The sequence below is a fragment of the Heterocephalus glaber genome, unplaced genomic scaffold, assembly GCF_053883595.1.
Source record: "Heterocephalus glaber isolate CG9 unplaced genomic scaffold, H.glaber_assembly_v1.0 deba00001662, whole genome shotgun sequence".
In the NCBI taxonomy this organism is placed as follows: Eukaryota; Metazoa; Chordata; class Mammalia; order Rodentia; family Bathyergidae; genus Heterocephalus; species Heterocephalus glaber.
The window spans coordinates 11,481,327-11,497,042 of NW_028258403.1; positions in this window are offsets into that span (position 1 = coordinate 11,481,327).

Genomic DNA, 15,716 nt, shown 5'->3' on the forward strand with positions numbered 1-15,716 from the left:
GGTTTCTAATCTACAAATTGTGAGTAATCATCTCTATGTTGTGAGCCTTTTGAGGAGCATTAGAAGAAACAATGTATGAAAAACTCTTAGAGGTTTTCCAGGTACATCAGGGACACTTAATAATGTTTAATTCTTGCTTTTTCTTCCTCTCTACATAAGGGCACATTCCCATCTTCAAGAACAGTTGACATCTATTAATCCCTGCACTCAGGAGGCTGAGTCAGAAAGACTGCAGTGAGTTCACAGTCAGCCTGAGCTACACAGTGTGTTCAAAGACAGTCGAAACTACATAGCAAGACCCTGCCTCAAAAAAGCAAAAAGCTAACATTTATTTTCTTGTTCATTTACTTATTCAGCTGGTAGTAGCTTAGAGAATATTGAACTCAACTCAAGCATGGGTGGTCTCCATCAAAGATTTATTTGGGCTAACTTTGCCTCACTCCACAATCACTTATAATGTGTCATGATAGGACAGTATACATTTAAACTTGAGCAACTTAAATAATGTAACTGATGACTTTGGCTTCCATTATAATTACTGATCTCTGCCTTTGGTGTAAAACCCAGCATCAGTCAGCCCTAGCTGAGCATGTTTGCTCTTGGGAATGGAGACATTAGGTAATTATGGACAACAAATTTTTTTCTTCAAAATCTCAGCAAAGGCTACAACCCATTTTCAGACGAGACTTATTTGGTTCACAAGTCATATGTCGATCAGCCATGGCTTAAAAAAATAGATCTTTGCTGGGAATGGCTCATGTCTATTATGTTCCTGCATTGAACGTATTTTTCTTTGACCTCTTAATCCTCTGAGGACCTGAGACCGGCTCCCCTGTTCCATACAGGCTGGCATCTGGGTCAATTTGTATGTCAGAGCTGACTCCCTTACTGCAGAGTTCTCGGGATCCCTGCCTGAAATTACTCAAATTTGGAATGATAAGGGCTTTTTACAACTACAGAGATTTAGTCAGTCATGTTCCTATTGTCTGACAATTGTTGATCCCATTTGCACATTTGCACATTACACAAATCCCTGTAACACAAGAAATTCTAGAGGCATGTAAATTTACCTGGTTATTTCTACATACAAAATATGTTCTTTTGCCAGTGAATGGGATCTGTATATGCTACTATAAGAAAAAAATATATTATCTTCTTTATCCAAAATGGGGAAAGAATGAATGCCACACTGTTTCCTGAAAGATTCATCTCTATTAATCTGCCTTCCTGTAGAATGATTTCTTTTTTTTTTTTTTGCTCCTACAAAATATCTCCCCACACCCTCAGTAGCACTGGCTGGAGTTAAATCTTATTCTTATCTTGCTTCATGTGATTTTCCTGTGTAATATATATATAATACATGAATATAAATATATATGTTAATATATACATATGCATATTCAATGTTTCTGGATTACATGTACAGTAATTTTACCATAAGAATCTGACACTGGCAGGAAGTCAATTTAAATGATGGCAAAAGTGATTTTCCAATTAAGCCACTGTGTGTTGTTTTCTGCAGAGTTCTACTTTTATATGAATCCCTTCCTCTCTTTAGGCCCACGTACCATCCATAACTGTTCCCTTCCTTCCCACTGTGCCATCCTTTATCAACTGGAGCAGTCAAATCAACCATTGGAGTGTTCTTAAAAGCACCATGTACCCAACAGAAGAGTACTTGAATTACTCTGTATACCCGAACCTGCTGCACATCACAACAGATTATTAACACAGACCAAAAACTAGGGCACTGTGTGATCTTATAACCCATCAGAAACTACCAGCTGAGAGCACTCCTTGATCCCTTTATTGTATTTACAAGAATCTCATTTCTACCAACTAAATTAGTCAGGCACCTACAGGCTGCCTGGATGCAAATGACTTCTGACCTAAAGCTTAACCATCCTGCTTCTTCCTTTATAGGCATGGTATATACATTTTTAAAAAGAGAGTACTCTTTAGCAAGCAAATTTCTACATAATGAAGACCAAAAAATGAAAGCAAAGAAACTTTTCTAAGAACTTACTTGAATAGCTTTCTTTGTAGATTTTTACCATTAAGAAAGGAGGATACCAACAGGGTCAAGATAATTTATTTAAGAACTTAAGTACTTAGCAAGTAATTTTTTAATTTTTACTATATAAGTACTATTCATAGTCTTTCTCAGACCTGTGACTTGCCTCTTATATTCAAGACCTAATCCTGCCTCAAGAAACTTTCTTACTTCCATTGTGTTTCTTACTTCCTCAGTCTTAAAAACTGTATCTTTTCTCATGAGGGCTTTATGTCCTAAAGAAAGATGTATAATTTCATTCTCATAACAAATAATTTAAGGTCAGAAAAGCCAAGTAGATTCCTTCCACTTTTATTTGCTTCCAGAATGAAACCACTTTGAAAAAGTATGAAAATGACAAGCCACTTTCAATGTACTTGTCCTACAAGGCAAAGTACAGTATATGATAAAATTATATTAGATGGCAGAACCTACTAATACACAGTTGGGTCTTCAAGACATAGCAGGTAAGGAGAAGCCATAGAAGTTTACAAGATGGCTCCAAAGGGAGAAGGCAGGATTGCAGAGGTTCACTTGAAGCAGCCTTGAAGGAACCACTATGTATAGACATAAATATGAGAGTGATCTTACGACAATAGGAGTAATTATAAAGATTATAACTGTATGGCTCTGCTTTTTGTACTCACACTTTTTTCCTACACAAAAAAGATATAGGAATGAACAGTTTGTCTTGGCTATTAATTTACTACTATCCAAAATAGACATTGCAATGTAAAATGGAGTAAAACTCACATATGAGAGTTGCAAGAGATAGATACAACTATCTCCCTGCCCATCATACACAATTGCAAAAATGAAATTAAGTTCTTAACATTTATTATATTAAATTACATTACTGTGATATTGTGGTGATCAATTGATCGTCAACGTGAGTGGGGAAGGCCCAGCTGAATTGAGTCAGCATGGTTCTGGGAGTGGAAGATCCAATTTAAGGAGGATTGTTGCCGGAAAGGAGAATGGGAGAGAAGGATTTCAGTGGATTTCCTCAGAGGAACTTCGGTCTTCTCCTTGTTGGGGCGTTGTTTCCGGCTTTGGGCACAGACTCTTCACCTTCCAGCACCGGCCTTTCTGCCTGCCATGGCACTCTTTAGCTTGTAGGGCCCGCCCTTCCACTTCCCGGTACAGGCCCCTCCGTCTTTCCTAGAAGATCCTTCGGCCTCCTGATACAGACTTGCACGCTTTTAGCTGGATCCTTCAGATCTCTAGTGCCAGACAGACCTTTTGCAGTCTTCTACATCTGACTCTGTGGGCGGCCATTGTAGGCCGATCATGTAAATTCCTGTGTCCTCCATTAAATCTGATTCAGAGCATGTGTGGTCCTTTGAAGAGCCTTGCCCCAGCCCAGCAAACTCTTGTAAGCCCTGACTCATATAAGTTATTTCAGGCATTTTGCCACAGCCTGCGCAGCAGGAGTCCGGGGTCTGAGTAGGGCCACGGAAGATGCAGAAAACAAAAGAGAACTGAAGTGGTATCCGGTGGGGCCTCCCCGCCTGCTGAGTGGAGAAGACTGCTGTGGCCTGCGTGTCACTTTAAGGCATGAGAAGGGGAGCACAAACAAGGAGATGGGCCAGGGTGTCCTTGGTAATTTGTGGTTCTAATACATTCTGAGACTAGCTGACTGATAAGGCTGGTGGGAACAGGGACATGCAAGCTCGCTATTCCTAGGACCGTGTCAACTAGGACTACAATAAACAGAGTACAAGGAACATTTCCTTGCACTCCAGGCTATTTTGGCAGGGTAATCAGGGCCCAAAGGGAGGGAAGTCATGAAGTCCTGAAGGCGGGCAAGACGCCTCCTGATCATGGCGGTTACTGACAGCATTTCATATTTGTTACCTATATTAAAGGCTTGGTTCAAATTTATTAGTACAAATATTTCTCTAAGAAGATGAATACTGATCTTCTTCAGTGTACAAGAAAACAATTTTATTGAGTGTTCAAAGGCCTGGGCTTGAGTTGCACTCCACTGCATGACTGAAATATGTCTTTTATCCACTCTGATCTTGCCACTGTAGGGCACCATACAAATGAAAGATGTTAGTACATAAAGGTTTGCACACTTAAGAAAAATCAGGTATCTTACCCACACAGCTGTAATGGCTCAATTATAGAATCAAAATACTTTCAATGCTGTGCCTGTACACCTTTGCTTAATTCTAAATCTACTTCTTTCACAGAAGACTACAGACATAGCTGTTAGCTTCAGATAAGAGCAGATTTTATGTCTAGATCTTTAATATTTGGACAACACATTCATATGTATTTACATTTTATTTTAGTTCTGGATGGAATGACAGTAATTGAATGCTAAGACAGTAAGCTGCCACAGGAAACATATCCCCATTAATTCAGGTAAGAAATCAACTAAAGATAGGATGTTCCCTGCTCTTTTTTGAAAGAGAAAGGCAGGGTCAGCAGGTGGAGAGATCTAAGTAATCCAGCAATATCAAGTTGCTCAAAATCCAAAATTAAGTTCCTGTGTAAAGTGGATTGCTGAAGAGAAAGGAAAAATCAAAGATAAGAAACTAGAATAATTATTCACTCCCTCTAAGTAGAATGAAGGACCAAGTCCTCTAGCATCTTAAGATATCGTCTAAGAAAAGCCAATTATTTCCATCTTCCTTTTAACCTGCATCCCCTTCAGTGACACTGCAGTAAGGTCAGCAAGAGGGGAGATTTTGTCATGTATGTATCTTCTGTATGCATTCCTAGTTCATTGTGTTTCCTTGTGCTGAAAATTCTCAGGCCTCCATAAAGTCAGAATTCTAGGTACAAATTTGTTTCTCCCATTAAATATAAATAGCAGTGTTGTAGCATGAGGCTTCCCTGCTTTGTGTCCAGGGCCCAGTTTCCAGCCTTCTTGTAGGTGTCAAGAGGGCATGGCAGCAGCCAAATTCTGCAAAGTCCGTCAATCCAATCAACAGCCTCCTGCACATTGAGAGACATGCCCATCAGAAGTGGCAGCTTCCTGATCCTGACTTTGATCCCTGGATTGCAGCTACAGGGATGTGTTCTGCAACTACAGCATTTTCCACTATAGCATCCTGATTTCTTCCAGTCCTGATTATCTCAGCTCTTTGGTGTTCCGGGAGTCATTCGTGAAGGTCAGGCTTGAGGCTTGCCCTCCCAGCCCTTAATTTCATCTATTATATCCCTTTCTCCTGAGAATTTCTGAAGCAGGTTCTATTTTAAAACCAAACCCTGATCATTTTTATTCAAATATCTACTTCCACTAATTCACAAAGGCTTCCTACAGCAATGTACTAAGAAGAAAATTGAGACTTCATCCAAACTCAGTGGACAAGGTTTTCTCCACCTGTCATGGGAGAGAGGAATCATTACACATCTGCCACCTTAATAGGCATCAGTCTCACCTAACAAATTGCTGTGTGCGTGCCTAAATAAATACAAAATTTCAAAAGATAGATAGAATTTCCAAATTATACTTTTATTCAAACAGAAAACGAACTAGGTTGACCAAAATTAACAAAGACTGCATAGAGGGAAATGATGTATTTATTCACAGGAATGTTAATTGAACCATATTCAAGTTACAGTTTATTGTACTCAAAACAGCAAAAGTTGCTTTAATATACTCCCACTATCCTAAATCCAATCTTCAAAGACAAAACGATCTGGCCATTTTGTTTTCTGAAGTTGCTAAGTTACATATTGCTGCAAATAATTTTAAGGAATTAATTTTTAAGAGATCTGAGATTTTAAAAATCAAACTATTAGAAAAGAATATAAAACAACAGCAACAAAAACTCCTCTATTCCTATTCCTTTGTAATTACTTATGTGGGTAAAGTAGGTTAGTAAGGTGTTTTTCCCCATTCTGAAAAGCAATCATTTTTTCCCCCTTGGAAGTGTTAATACTTCAGTCATTTAAGCTTTCTAATTTGATGCCTTTTTGGTGAAGACGGAAACTCTAAATAAGGGAAGGAAATGCTGAGAGGAAATTACTTGAACAAAACTTAATAGTTTTATGATATGAAGCTGTGATCACATTTTTTTCACAGTAAGAGTCAGACACATAAATGTTTAGCTTACCTAGTTTCTTAATTTGATATGAAACTAAACTGGGCAAAACTTGTCAGCAAAATGTTATTTTTCATGAGTTACACTAAACTGATTTCATGAGTAATACAGCTTCTCATATTTGTAAGTGAAACTGGTTTAAGTGGGCTTTTGGTCAGCATAAAGCTTATTTTTAAAACTATGTTTCTAAATGTATTACTGGACCATGCTATAATTTCAATAAACCTGCCTCCTACATGGGGATTTGAAGATTGTAGTTAGTTATTATTAATGTCAACACAATGTAAGTAGGGTTCATTATGAAACCGTCAGTAGATTTCTAATGTGATTACATTCTCTTTCTAATCTACAAAAAGGAGCTCTTCAAAAGATAACAATTCAGTGAGATGAGATGGGAACCATCTGGTTCACTTGTAAATCAAATCCTTATTTATTGCGGTATGTCCTTGCTGTTCTCTATTAGCACCAGAGAATGAAATTCAGGAAGGTTGGGGAGGGGGGTTGTTGTTGTTGTAAAAATGGACAAAGTGTTGAACATCAGCTATTAGGAAAATCCCTGCCTAATGTCCGACAGAGGCCCCCATCAAACCCAATTCCCCAAACTACCTTTCTTTATCCGATCATGTATGTATGTTCCCTAGTGGTTTCAGTTACGAGTAAACACTCAGTACTAATTTTTTTCTTTTAAATTTTATACCAATATTTTTCATGTTTTATGATCTATATATGCTATTCTCCTCAGGCAGGAAGAATAGGCAATAGCCAACTTTGTACCTGGAAAGGCTTTCATGACCAGCAACAACTCCCAGTTTGGGTGTCAGGGATAGAAAGCCCACCATCAGCTAAACAAATAAGAAAACTAATTTTGCTCATGATAACAAATGCCAGTGAACATTTCCCTGATCAGCTTACCAATTCAAAAAATCTAAGAAGGCCAGAGGTTTTGCATATGCCTTTGGGTTATAGCATCCTATTTTTAAATATAAAACTCTTGGGAGGGGTGGCACATTGGGTCTCTACAGCTTAGGAGGAATTTGGCAAATCACCTTCCATGTAGGTACAGGACAACCTACATATGGTATCTCCAGGGTTCCTAAGGTCCAGGGAAAGAAGATGGTACTTCATCTAATTCACAGTCTTGATTCTCTGCCCCTAAACTAACTTCTTCCCCTGAGAAGTGAATTTATTTTTTTCAAATCCAAATCTGTTTCTTCTTCCACAGGTGCATTTCTCATGGAATTTGATTCCCTGATTTTCTTCTTTGCCTCTTGTGAGAAAAATTCTGCCTCCAGTTTCTGTTCTAGCTGCCATCCCACCTAGCAACGTGCTATTTCATGACTTGAAGCAGCCTACTCCAATGGGAAAGGCCTGGGCCTTGAAGACAGATAACAGAGCTAGAGGACTCAATTCTGTAACATAAAGTAGGATGTGGAGCAAGTTACTTAACTTCTCTGAGACTCAGTTTCCTTCACTTTAATGATGTTAATAATATCTACCTTATAGAGTCTGTGATAGGAAGAACAAGCCCCCCCCCCGCCGCCAGTTCCTGAAACCTGTGAATGTATTATTTAACATGGCCAAGGAGATGTTGCAGGTATGAACTTTGAGATGGGGAGAGAATCTTTGGCCCAATATGATCGTATGTGTCTTTAAAAGTGGAAGATTTCCAAGCTGGGCTATGAAAAGATGTGTCACTGCATTAAGACACAGAGATGTAAATGTAATCTACCACTGCAGCTGTGAAGATGGAAGGAGAAGTCACGTGCCAAAGAATGCAGATGTCCTCTGGGAGCAGAAGAAGGCAAGGAAATAAATACTCCCATGCAGTATCCAGGAAAGAATATGGCACTGACAACATCAATCATGATTTTGACCCAGTAGTCCTGCCAACAACTTCTGAACTACAGAACTTCATGAAAAAAAACTGTGTTGTTTTAAGCTACTACATTTAATCTGCTATAGCAGCATTTAATAACAATGTGTTGAAAGAAAGCACGAGTAGAGGGCAAATTACCATGGTGTCTGGCACAGACATAGTCAAATCCTAAAGAAGTAAGAGTTTCCTCCCAGGATATATCCAGGAAAACTAATTTATTCATTCTCCAGTGATAGTAATAAGCACATTCTATGGCCCAGACACTGTTCTAGAAATGCATGGAGTTCACATACAAATCAAAGGAACAAAATCATCTTACATAATTCAGATAAGTTTTCCCTTCCTACACACACCAGTCTCAGATGCACATTTGTTTTCCTCAGATACTGGGCCACAGGCTTGCACACTTCATACACTTCACAGAGCCTACCAATAGCTGCACATTTCCTAGTCTTCAACCCACTTGCTTAGGATGAGTTGGTTTCTATGAAATTTTAAATGGAGAAGCTTATTTTAGCTTTACATCTAGGAAGCAGGTGACAACTGAATGTTACTGATAGGTTTGGTCTTAGTGTGCCTGTGTCTGTCTCTGCTCATACAACCATACCAAACCCACAGCCCAGCCTGAAATATCTCTATGACCTCTAATGGTTACAAAGCATAGAGGATTATGGCAACATCTTTCGAAGGTTCGATAGGAGACAGGGACAAGCAGAGGTAGGCTTTAGGAGGGGAGGAAGGAGATATGTGGGTGGGCAGTATGGAGAATAAGAATGGAATGGCTGTCATTCCCCTTAAATGTTTCATAGGTGGAAGTATTGAAAAAAACAACTACTTTAGTAATCCTCACAATAATGAGTGCCAGTGACCCAGGGCACAAATTCAAGCTGTTTTCCCAAAAGAACTCTAGCACTTATGAGGGAAGGCTCTATTGACACCAGCAAAGCAACCACTCCCGGCTTCCCTTGCTGGCCCCAGCCTAGAGCACTTTCCAATTTATCTAATGAACTCCTGATGCTCAGACTCCTGCAGAGCTGACACAGTTCTTTGACCAGTCCTTGGAACAGAACACTTCTGGATGCCAGGGGCTTAGGAAATCCTTCAATTCATGTCCATTCTCAGAGCTACAAGGTGGCTGGATACCCTAGACCGTTTCCTCTGACAGAACTAAGGCAATTCTGCTTCTGTAGATCAAAATTAAAGTCTGTTTTCCAGAGGTAGAAATCTTATGCCACACAGGAGCAGCTGAGGGTCAGCATCCCCAAAGGGTACCAGAAAAACACACTCTCGCCTGGAGGTGACATCTGTGGTCTTACTCTGCTTCCACCTGCCCCCTTCTGCTTTATTTTGTTCTCTGTGATTACACAGAGAACCTGCTAGAGAGGTGCAGACTTTGATTAGAGCATGATCCTTTGTCACATAGGTGAGGCTCTTCAGCAGGGGGTTTGCCAGCCTCACAATGTGATGCTTTCCCCCTGACTGCAGCATCTGTCCATCCAGGAGAATCAAGGCTGGCTGTCGGAGAAGGAATCCAGTCACACCACTTTGGAATGATTCCGGGCATCTAGGAGATGGGTAAAGCTCTCCTTGTCGCCTCCCTTTCCCCTCTGTGTGTAAACATCTGTGTGATCTTTTAATGTTTTTATTGATGTCAAGATGTTGGTACAAAAACAAGACTAACACTGTGTGATTTGAGCTTCTGGTTTCCCACATCTCCCAATCTCCTTAAGCAGCTGGCAAAGCTAGAGGACTGTTTATTCCATGGCTTATTTCCCCTTTTTCTTTGATGTCCCAGGATGTCAAAGGTTGTAAATTTAATATTGATTTTATAAAGTAGTTTTACTCTAACATGTCAGTTATGATTAACTTCATCCTGGAAGAAGCTCAGCCACTGATCTGGATTTGCACGCAATGTGGTTCCTCAGCTCTCAGGATCTCTGAGTGAATGCTTTATTTATTAGAGAAGGCAGTGGTTTGTAAAGGCCAAGACAGCCCCCAGCCTCTAGCTCTCCCTCTGCTCTGATCCCCCAGCACCTGGGCCTTTACATTAAGCTTGAAAACTTAAGTGGATCAGAGAGACGTATCATTTGCTGGCATGTCAACAGACAGAAGAGTTTATAGATCACATTATACCCCAGTGGCTATAACCAGAGAAAGAGGAATGAGAAGTCTTACTTGAGTTTCAACCCCTCCCTTTCTTCAAGCCCCAATGCCCTCATGTTCCACCATCAGGGTGGGGTTACTGCTACACTAACAGTGATGAAAGCTAACATTTACTGAACACTTTCTATGGATTGGCCACTTAATAAGCATCAGGCATAGCACTAGGAGTTTTCATTTAATCTTCACATCAATCCTTTGAAGGAAGTATGCATTATTAGCATTATTTATTACTAGTACTACTACTGCTACTATTACTATGGCCCCCATTCCACAGTGGCCCCATTCCAGCAGTGCACTGGGGCACTTTATATCTTTAATTACACTTCTTGGGCTGGCCCTTTAACCCTTGGTCCTACACTCCTCCCTCCAGGCTGAGACACACCAGGTAAAGAGTCTAGCTGGGCTGTTTATACTGACACTATTTCTTTCCTCTTCCTGTATCTTACAGTGGGCACAAAGGATAGATTAAAGCAGACTGAAGATGGTAGCAAGTTCTTCAACATGACTCTGCTAAGAGATGGGGTTTCTGTTCCTCGCCTTTGAATGCAGGTGGGTTCTGTAACCTCTCTGGCCAATAGACAATGGAAGTAATGCTGAGTCCATTTCTGGGTTCAGACCTTAAAACACTGGCAGCATCCATTTGTACTAAATGCTGCATGGGAGAAATCCATCTACCCTGATAGAAAGACCAGAGGACAAGCCCTTGAGACTACACAGAGAAGGCAGGGCCCACCTGAGTGTGCCACCAGACCAGATGTGCAAGTACAGCTGTCTTGTACCCTCCAGACCAGACCAGATGCCAAGTGAAGGCCACCAAGTAATAACAATTAAAGCACATGAGAGAGAACTGCCTGAATTTTTGGCCCACAAAACTGTGAGATTTGATAAAAAGGTAGTTTTAGGGTAGTAGATGGTACAGCAGTAAATATCTTGCCTACTGAATCACTTCTGTTCTATGGCTTCTGGATTTAAGGTATGCATTCACAGGTGGAATGCTGTCCTCTAACCCAGCTAAATGCATTTAAGCACAGGGATAAGCATGCTGCCTTCTCCAAATAACTCTTCATTTGTGACATGAGGTCATTTCTCCAACACAATCATCAGTGTGCTGCCCTGCAGAGCAAGTCTTCCCTGTTGATTACACGTTGTTAATGAAGGGGACCAAGAAATGAAGGGAGAGAAATGGGAGGGAAGAGGAGGGAAAATGGATTTTAAAAAAAATTAAGCTGTGTTATGTACATGTACCAATTCCCTACAATGAATGTAACCATAATGTACTGTAAACATATACTAACAAAAAAGTCAGAGGAAAAAATGCAAGGTTACTCTTCTGCTAGGTTAGTATCTCATAATTCATGGATCAGTTGGAACCCAAGCCTTAGCTAAGCACTGAACACATATCTTGTTTTTCCTTTTAGTTTCCTCAGTTATCACATTATTTTCAATAGCCAAATAAGAGATAAATAAAAAACAACCCAAGAGAGAAACAAGGGAGGCTTGAGACCACCGATTTAACAGAAAATACTCAGGAGGTAGGTGTTCAGAGTTTGCCAGATTTGCCACACTGGGCGCGTGCTTTGACCAAGTGACTTCAACAATATTCATTTACAAGGATAGACTGAATGCTCCATGCATTGTGCTAAACACTTGAGTTACAAAGAGAACAAGTATAGACAGCCTTCCCTCATCACTTCTCTGGGCCTCACTTTCACGAGCAAATACCTATTCCATGTGATCACTGCAAAGGCCCAGGATGTTCCATTTAGAGCCCCCGGTACAGAGGTAAACTGTTCCCCTGTTATGGCTGGTGCCTGAATGAAAACCATGTATTCTCAAGGAGAGGAAAGCCAGAGGAGAGCAGGTGTTATTCGCCATATCTGACGCTTTGTTTCCTTCGAGTTGACTTTTTACCGCACTATTGTCCCAGCCAGCCTAGCACAGAAGGAACCTACTCAGCCAGCCTTCACAGCCCCTGAGGGTTACACCTTCCATCTGGGCCTCGGGAGACTACAGTGCACATGTGCAGCCCCCAACCCTAGCGAGAGAGTCTTGACCAATAGGGAACGTGGCCCAGAGGATAACAACTCTCTTCCTTTGGGCATCTTGGCCAGAGTTCTAAGGCTCACCCCTTCCAGCCCCTAGGATGGCGTGAACCCAGCTACAAGAGGAACCAAATCAGCCCAGCATGTTTGCACTGCCCCTCTGCTATCTCTGTTTCAGTCTGTCCAGTCCCTCCTCCTCATACCTGAGGCAGCTTCCTTAAGGAATTGTACAGGTGCAAACCTTTGTCTCAAGCTTTGCTGTAGAAAGAAAACCAGGCGAAAACTCCACTAGAGGACGGTATTAGGTAAGAATAACTCTGTTATTGGAGGAGTATATAAAATTGACCATACGATGAAATGTTATGCAACCAGACTCTGGAGCCAGATGACCATTTAAATCTTTTTTTCTTTTTTTTAAATTCTATTGGTACATTTTAGGTATACAATATAATGACATTCGTCATTGGAAATTTGCACCTTTACATAATCTCTCTTGGTTCTTATTTTTCCCCTTCCTCTGCCCTCCCTTCAACCCCTCCATCCCTCCCTATTTACAAAGGCTTTGTTTCCTTTTTTTCATTTCTCATATTAATTCCACTCCCTACTTTCCTTTCCCCTACCCCTTCCCCTTTGCCCCTTTTCTTCCTATTTCACATTATCTATTATACCTTTTAGTCCTTATTTATACTTTCAGTTTCTCACACTAGAGAAACTATTTGGTATTTACACATGTGTGCCCTATTTATTTCACCTAAAAATATCGCTTCAATGTCTCTAATTTCTCATTCTTTATGGCTGAGTAGTACTCCATTTTATTTTAAAAAAACACACACACATTTTCTTTATCCAGTCTCCAGCTGATGGGCAATTGGGCTGCTTTCAAGCTTTAGCTATTACAAACTGTGCCACTATGAACATGGGTGCACATATATCACTGTGGTATGATTCTTTTAATTCTTTGGGGAAGATACCCAGCAGGGAAATAGCTGAGTCAAATAGGACTTCCAGTCCTAGTTTTTTGAGATATCTCCATACTGATTTCCACAGTGATTGCACCAGTCGACCCTCCCGCCAGCTGTGGAGGAGGGTTCCTCTTTCCCCACAGCCCTGCCAGCATTTGTTATTAGTTGATTTTATGATAGCAGCCATTCTTTCTGGGGTGAGGTGGAATCTCAGCATTGTTTTCATTTGCACCTCTTGAATGACCAGTGATGTTGAACATTTTTTCATATGTTTCTTTGCTATATCTATTTCTTTGTCTGAGAAGTGTCTGTTCATTTCAGATGCCCATTTTTGGATTGGGTCTTTACATTTGGGAGGTCTGATTTTTTTAAGTTCTTTATAGATTCTAGAGATTAATCCTTTGTCTGAGGAGCAGCAGGTGAAAATTTTTTCCCACATTTTGGGCTGTCTCTTCACACTGTTGGTGGTTTCTCTTGCTGTGCAGAAGCTTTTTAATCAGAAGAGATCCTGCTTTTTGATTGTGCTAGTTCATGGGCAACTGAGGTTTTGTTCACAAAATCTTTTCCTACACCAATATCTTCAAGAGTTCTACCTAACCTCTTTTCCAGCCAGTTCAGTGTTTCTGTTTTAATATTTAGATCTTTAATCCATTTCGATTTTAGCTTAGTGCATGGTGAAAGATACAGGTCTAGTTTTAATCTTTGGCAAGTTGAAACCCAATTTTTCCAGCACCACTTATTAAAGAGGCTATCTTTCCTCCAGTGAGGGTGTTTGGCTCCTTTGTCAAAGAAGACTTGGCTGAGTGTGTCTGAAGTTGTTTCAGCATCTTCTAATTGGTTCCACTGGTCCTCAGGTCTGTTTCTTAGCCAGTACCATGGTTTGTTTTTTTTTTTAATCACAGTGGATTTGTAGTATAGTTTCAAGTCCGGGGTTGTGATACCCCCTGCCATGTCTCTGTCGCCTAGAATTGCTTTTGCTATTCTAGGTCTCTTCTTGTTCCAAATGAATTTTTTGATTATTTTCTCAAGGTCCATGAAATAGGCTGCCGGGATTTCAATTGGGATTACAGTGAATCTATATAGCAGTTTTGAAGAATGGCCATTTTCACTATGTTAATTCTTCGTACCCAGGAGCAAGGGATGTCTTTCCATTTTCTGATATCCTCTTCAATCTCTCTTTTCAGAGTGCTATAGTTTTCAGAGAAGAGGTCTTTGATTTCTTTTGTTAGGTCGATTCCTCAGTATTTCAGTTTTTTGGATGTTATTGTGAAAGGAATTGTTTGCCCTATTTTTCTCTCAATGAGTCTGTTGTTCATGTACAGAAAAGCTATTGATTTTTATGTGCTGACCTTGTATCCAGCTCCTTTACTGAATTTAATTATTAAGTCTAGAAGACTTTTGGTGGAGTTCTTGGGGTCTTCTACATAGAGTATCATGTCATCTGCAAATAATGACAATTTGACTTCTTCATTTCCTATCTTTATTCCTTTTATTTCTTTCTCTTGTCTAATTGCCATGGCTAATGTTTCCAAAACTATGTTGAACAGGAGTGGTGATAGTGGACATCTTTGTCTTGTTCCTGATTTTAGTGTGAAGGATTTCAGTTTTTGACCATTTAGTATGATATTGGCTGTTGGTTTTTCATAGATGGCTTTTATCAGATTGAGGTACAGACCATCTATTCCAATTTTTTGTAGGGTTTTATCATAAATGTGTGTTGGATTTTGTCTAATGCTTTTTCTGTATCTATTGAGATGATCACATAGTTTTTGTCCTTGGCTCTATTGATATAGTGTATTACATTGATTGATTTGCATATGTTGAAACATCCGTGGTTCCCTGGAATGAATCCCACTTGGTCAGGGTGTAAGATCTTCTTGATGATCTTCTGCACTCTATTTGCCAGTATGTTATTAAGGATTTTTGCATCTGTGTTCATTAGTGAGATTGGCCTATAGTTCTCTTTTTCATTTGGGTCTTTCTCTGCTTTGCGGACCACGGTGATGCTTGCTTCCAGGAATGAATTCTGGAGTGTTGCTTCCCTTTCAATTTCATTGAAGAGTTTAAACAGTAATTGACCATTTAATCTTGGCTCTGTGACATACACCTGTGTGAACTTTGGCAAGTTATTTAATTTCTTTGGGCTTCAGTTTCCCTGTGTGTAAAGTGGAAATAATAATAACATAGTACCTACTTTATTGGCCCGGGCAGTTAAATAAAATTAGATGGGGGCTGGGGATTTAGCTCAGTGGTGCCACCACCTGCCTCGCAAACGCGAGGTCCCAAGTTCAATCCCCAGTACCAAAAAAAAAAACAAAATTAAAAGAAAAATACAGGTAAAGTTTTCAAGAGATGCCTGGTACATAGTAATTAGTATGTAAAGGTTAGAAATTATAATTTTTAATAATGAATTATTTTAAAAAGGAGAATAGCTGACTACAACCTTTAGTTAGACAGGGAGAAAAGATATGCTTCACTGTATCAGGTTCCGGAGGACCACCCACAGTTGTATTCCTCTGTAAGGGCACTTCTACTTCCAGTAAGAAAGAAGAAAACAGG